Genomic DNA, 6,910 nt, shown 5'->3' with positions numbered 1-6,910 from the left:
GTTACATTCTCTTAATGAATAGAGGGATTTGTTCTAATGGTGTTTGTAAATAGGATCTCAAGTCCGCATCTTGTACAGCAATTAACCACTAGGAAGAAGGTATGCAGTGTGTTAATTATTGAAACTGTGCTACCAATTTGGTTTGAAACTGTCTCATTGCTATTTGTTTCTCAATAAAATTATGGAAAAAAAATAGACCTGTTCTCAAAAAGCCATTTGGTCGCTTCTTGGCCTTTTGGCTAAGATCAAGTACAAAAAGCCATTTAAATATGGTTCTGAAAAATCCCAGTGTCATTATTGGATTTAATCCAATGCCTTCCTACTCCGATATTAATCAGCTGTAGGCCTGGGCTGTCCCTGAGAATCCGCAGCCTTCAGCGGGGTGTTGGCTGCTGCCACCGAGGGGCAGGTGCAGGTAGCTGAGCGCGTCTTACGGGTGGTCCTGCACCTTCTGCCCACTGCTCCCTTTCTGGTGGGAAGGTCTCATGGGAAGCCACTCAGGGCGCTAGAGCCCAAAGCAGATCACAGCACCTGAGCTTGGATGGGAGAAGAAGCTGCTGGGAGCTGTCAGCTGGTCTGCTAGCATGACGAGCTCGCAGCCCCAGGAATGACACCACCCTGTGCTCTTTGAGGGATCTGCCTTCATCTCCATACATCATTTGCTCTACTGCTAGATTTGAGCTGTTGGTGGTTTACTTAGGATAAAAATGTTTGTCTGCTTCACCTATATTCTAAATGTTACTCTCTTTCGTTGCTGGGACAAAATACCTTACACTCAAAATTAAGGAAGGACAGGTTTAGTTAGCTCAAAGTTAGTGGAGGTTTCAGTCCACAATTGGGGGCTCCAAGGCAGGGTGGCACATGGTGAGGGCAGCAGCTCATGGTGGCAGAAAACAGCAAAGAACGAAGGGAGGAGCTGTGGCTGCAGCAGCTAGCAGACCTCTCTCCCCTCCTTACATTTGTGTGCAGATTATCTGCCTCAGGGCGGGTGTGGCACTCACAGCCATAATCCCAGCTTTGGATCATGAATTAATCACCAACTCTAGAAGCCGCCCCATGATAACATAAGGCTTTGGGAGGACAATTAAACACAAACCATAGCACTAAATGACTTACCAACCTGGGCTCCTGTACTGGTTGATAAATTGTGTCAACTTGAGAAGTTTAGAAGTGTAATTAAGTGACTCAGCAGAGAGCCAGGATTCTTAGTTTGTAAGCATCCTCATCCTGTGCAAGAGGAGGGCATGGACATTGGGTAAGGTCTACACCTTCAGCCCCAGAGCAGCTTTTTTATAATATAAGAAGAGGAGAGGGGCTGGCTAGAAGCCATAGCTGCTGTGCCTCCCTTTGCCCTTCACTGTTTTCTGCTGCCATGAACTGCTGCCCTCTGCTGTGTGCCACTCTGCCCTGGAGCCAGCTGAGTATAGACTAAACCTCCACAAACTGTGAGCTAAATAAACCTTTCCTTCCTTAATTTTGGGTGTCAGGTATTTGGTTCCAGCAATGAGTAAAAAGGAACTGAGACAGCTCAGTACTTGGACTCAGTGAGGCTGAATTTCAAAAATATTTCTTTTGGATAACAAACATGAAAGGCACTGTCTAATTCAAAAGAAAGCAGCAGTTTCCTTCTTCACAGGGCCAGCGCCTTTGATGCTATTTCTGGAAAAGGTGACAATATTGTTTTTTTATTTTAAAGAGAAGAAACACTAAAGTCAATGGTACAAAATTTCAAGACAAGACAGTAGGAGAGTAACAATGGTTAATACAGACATTAATTATCAAGGAAGTTGACTTAAATCACAAAATACCATGGACTTCCATTTGCAGTAGGGAAGTTGGCAGAAGAGAGTACGGCCACAGCCACCAGCAGCAAAGCGACAGTGAGACGGCCCTGCACTCCGAAGGCGGCCCTCATGCCCTCAGCAGAGTTTTGCAGAACTCAGCCTCTCACAGGGCCCAGAGCAGCCCTGGGTTCATCACCCACGGAGTTCATCTCTTCCTGGTCCTGGGGCCTCTTCTTCAAACTTTCCTGGTGAGATGAGACCAAAACTGGCTGGCAATTGCCACTGGCTATCAAAACTGACTTTACTGCTTCCTTACCCACACCCTCTCAGGAATGTCCCCCATGGGCGTGGCTGGAGTCTGCTGCTGGGAAGTTTGCAGAGGCCCAGGCCGCCCACCCGCGCTCTCAGGAAAGCTGTAATTTGTGGTGACAGCAAGGAGCCCTGCTGTTGCTTCTGCTTGGAAAGCCTAGCCGTGACTGCTCCCTGGCCGCAGCTGCAGTTGGAGGCTTTGATTCCAGGGCGGTGGTCTTAGCAGCCGCTGCAGTATGTTGTGTGCAGAGCCAAGCCACGTGTCCACAAGGAGAGGAGGAAAGGTTAAGGGTCAAGCCCGGAGACCAAACACACCTCGGGGCCCTGCTGGACAGCAGTGGACATCGGTCTGGCTAAGTTCAGGGTGACCATTCTAGGAGGGACACTGGCAAAGAAATGCAGTGATGGGGTGAAAGCAGGAGCGGTGTGGCCCTCCACATATCAACTAGAAATTCAAACAAACAGAAGAGATTGCTCAAGGGGCTCATTTTGTAGCCACAAGGTTTTGATTTCTCATTCCCGCCAGGAGAAAGGAAAACTCTGAAGAAAGGGCTTCTAGTTTCCCAGCACAAAAGGAAGAGGTAGGGAGGTGGACCTTCTTACATCTTGGCAAAAACTAGAGGCAGTCCTTCGAATGAGTTATTTTCTAAACACGGGCCGTAGATCATCTTCTTTTATTTGAATATTTCCTACTTATCTTCACTTACACTAGATTTTAAAATACGGCAGTCTGTTAAGCCAAACACTTAGTATTCAAGTGTATAAATATACTATTTCATTTTTAATGTGTTGAGTATCAGGAAATAAGTAGGGATTTCAAAAGTTTTCCCAAACTCACAAAAAGATAAGACATCTTAATATCTTCTCTACCAAAGTGCTAGCTGGAGTGAAACTGCTCATGGCTTCATTTCTTTCCTGCCTGTTCAAGGGCTGAATTAATGTCGCAGGAGGCAATGATGCCAACTCGAGCAGATGCCACACTTGACCTAGCGAGGTTACCAGCGGGTCCAGAGCTCCTCTGGTCCCCTTCTCATGGTCAGGTCAGTGGCTTCCAGGAGAACACTCAGAAACCAGAAAACTCCTGGCTGTAAAGAGGCTGATTGTCGCGAACCTTGGCCAGCACCTTCAGTCACTGCTGGCTGCCCGGGAGAAAGAAGGGTCACTGTGTTGCTAGGCAGCCCCGCTGGCAGACCTCAGGCAGGCGAGTTCAGCAGGACCCAGCAGGGCTGTGTTCCCCGCAGCTGCGGCCCCCAGCTTCTTGGTTCCTGGTCCACATTGCTCTGTTGATACCCACTGTGCCGAAGGTGTTTAGGTTCTGGTTGTCATTGTGGTCCTGGAGGTGGAACCCTGGCTCACATGCTGGGCAACTGCTCTACCACTGAGGTTCACCTGCACCCCAAGGGGTCTCTCTTCAAAGCCAAGAGGACAAAAGGGGACACACCACTTCCAAAACTGGAATGAGGGTGCTGCCTGGCTTTGAGGCTCCTCTGGAAACATCTCTATTCACTGTGGGTTCAGAGTGAAGAGGAGGCCAAGTCCGCGAGCACAAAAGGTTAACAGGAGCTGAAGAGTCCACTGTGCCTGGAATGTGGTGAGATCCAAGGCTGGGATGGGAAACGCCAAGGCGCTGCTCACGCCAGAAGAGTCACAGAGCTACATTTGTGGACTCCGGCCAACCACAGAAGAATAACATTTTCTGCTTACTGTGGTTACATGCATGTAAGTTTTACAAACTTTTTTTCTTTTTCAGTATCAGGGATCAAACTCAGGACCTTGCGCTTACCAGGCAGGTGCTTATGCCACTGAGCTATCTCCCCCCCACACAAACTTCTATTATTTTTTTACTTTGACACTTCAGACAATTGAGGTATATTTTTAAAAATACACGCACACACACACACACACACGACAATAAGTTTAATGAATTTCATTATCTTTAATATCATTCTAGAATTTGTAAAAGTATTTCTCACCAGCTATAAACGTCCTTTCCTTTCTCAGTCTGGTAGAAGAGGCAAAGCTCAGATTGCTGGAGCACGGCGTGCGCATTCGCACTCACTCTATGTACGGCATTAAGCTACAGAATGCACAGTGCGCCTTGCCTCCTCCGGGATCTTGGTGTAAAACTTAGCTTTGGCAGATGACCTCTGTCTCTGGACATGGATCTTAGGAATATTTTGACACGTCTCAGTGCTGTAGCGAACTCAAAGATAAACACTTCAAGATGCTCCGCTCGCTGAGCTTGGCTGCCGGTATGCACACTGGAGGAAATCACCAAGCAAAATAATTAGAGTCCTTACTTGAAACCACAGGTTGGAAACCAGCATATCTGTGGAACATATTAACGGTGGTGACTCATAGCCACGAGTTAAATATACCGAAGAATTAAGTGTTGAGCTCATCGTTCTCGTGTGCTGAGGTCCGGGATCACTGTCAGCCCAGCAGAAATTGGGATTGAATTAGACATACTGGACTTGCCTTCTGGCTTCATGGCAAGCACTTGCTAATCATACACCCCGCTGGGTTCAGACTTGAGGGGAAACTCCCTGTCTGCCTCGGCCTTCTAGGTTCCAAGAATCTGTCAAGGCAAAGGGAAAATATCTTCGAGCAGCCTGTGGTGTGACTTGGATTCTTCTGATGCAAAGCCCAAGAATCTCAGACCAAAGGGAGTCCTGGTGGGGAGCCGGGAGGGAAAGCGTTCCTAGGGAAGCCTAGGTCCTCCCAGAAAATCCAGGTTGTCTGTGGCCTCCCCTGTCATGGAGCAGCAAGGAGTTTCTCTCACACTGGGGTTGCTTTGATGTGTCTAAGCCACTGTGGTTGTCTTGCTTCCCTGGTTCAGGACTGCTTTGGGGTAGAGTGTGTGACCCACTTCTGGCCCTGAGATGTCAGAGGACAGAGGCTTCTGGAACAGACCCTTCCTCTGAAGAAGGAGGTAACTCAAGACATGAACCTCGAATCCCTCTAGAGATACTGCAGAGACACCAGGACCAGGTGAGACAGCTCCTGAACCAGCTCCTCCTTTGTGGCTTCTTAAGAGGGAAAGTAAACCTTTTGTTTAAATCATACTGAGTTGATTATTTATTACTTGCTGTTGAAAGCTTCTTAACTGATTCAACACAGCTTCCTGGACGTGACACATACCCTCCTATCCAGATCATGTCGCATAAGAGACAACCTGTGGGTCTTGAAATCATCTAAGGATGTGAACCGTGACCCTCTGTTAACCTACGTCTATCCTGCCTGGATTCAAGCTCATCTATGCAGCAAATGAGTAGCACATGAAGCAGACGTCATGACATTGATGTGGGGTGGGGGCATCTGGGGTCACTGGTGCTCAGGCAGAGCAGGGTAACAATTAGCTACCTGGCGGGGGGTGGGGGGGCAGGTTTTTGCCTACAGGAATAGCAACCTCCAGCACGAAATCCCTGAGAAGTCTCTGCAGTCAGAGATTGCAGCAGCTCCCAGCAAGTGACAAGCTGAAGGTTTCTCCAGCCTGAAATCTGGTGAAGCCTAATCCTATACTGAGCCCCAGACCCAAGAGGGAAAGCTTCCTGTTGCACCTGCCGCTTCGCACGGACAGTGGCTCTGCATTTGGCCTCAGCCAATGTTGTGTGGTTGACAAGATGATGACATGTCTAGGAGGCCTTTGTGCTTACGATGGGCTGGGACCGTGGGGTCAGAGTGGCACACTTGTTGGCCTTGATGAACTACATCAAGGTCACCTGGGCCTGCAGTCTCTGTTAGGGTCCCCTGGTGTTCTAGGGATATGGACAAAATAGCACGGCATTACCGGAGAATTGCCCCGCAGACCCTCCACACTGTCCCTGCTCGTCCCAACTTTCCCAGCCCCTGGAGACCCAGGATCCTCCAGCGCCCCCACAGAGCTGCTTCTTTCAGAGTGCGCAGGGCTGGGTCCACGCTGCCACTCAGCCTTGCCCTTGAGTGTCCCTCCTGCAGTATTCTGCACCCTTGCCTCCTCTCCATCTTTTCAGGCTTGATGGCTCATTTCTTTTCCACCAAACCATAGACACACCACAGTCTAGTGGACTACGGTGCATCTGTTCTCTGGCTGCTGAAGGGTGTTGCAGCTGCATCTGAGTTTTGCTAACTGGGAATAGAGCAGCTGCAAGTGTCCATGTGCAGGTTTCTGTGGAGGCCTAAATGTTCAGCTCCACGGGGTGGCCACAGAACAGTGCCATTACTGTATCCTGTGCTGAGAACATGCATTGTTCAGTAGCAGCTGCTGTGGTGTCTCTTAGGGTGGCCTAGCCACTCTGTGTCCTGGCTGGCTGTGGGCAGTCACTTCGGCTCTGTACCCTCACCAGCACTGTGTGATATGGGTGCTTTGGCTCTGGTGATTCCCAGGGGTGTGAGTGACATCTTCTTGCTGTTTTAATTTTTAATTCTATGGCACACGCTGCTCAGCCTCTCTCATATGCTTATTTGCCATTTGTATATATTCATTGCTGAGTAGCTGTTCAGGCCTTTTGCCCATTTTTCAATTAGTTCTTTCTTACTGTTGAACCAATCTTTTAACTCCACTTTGGGGAAGGATTTCAAAAGACACTGACCATTTCCCAGCCCAACTCTGTCCATCTGTCCTGGATATCCTCAGTTGCACATAGAGGTAGAAGGACAATTTCAGTTCTAAACATATGAATTGTTATCAGACATGGTGGTGTACACCTAGCACTCAAGAGGCTGAGGCAGGAAAATCACCGCAAGTTTAAGGCCAGCCTGGGCCACCTAATGAGTCCAAGGTCAGCCTAAATTACACAGTGAGATCCTCTCTCGAGGAAAAACAAACAAACAACCCC

This window comes from Octodon degus, unplaced genomic scaffold, assembly GCF_000260255.1.
Source record: "Octodon degus isolate 3935 unplaced genomic scaffold, OctDeg1.0 scaffold00148, whole genome shotgun sequence".
In the NCBI taxonomy this organism is placed as follows: Eukaryota; Metazoa; Chordata; class Mammalia; order Rodentia; family Octodontidae; genus Octodon; species Octodon degus.
This window is presented reverse-complemented; position numbering follows the sequence as displayed.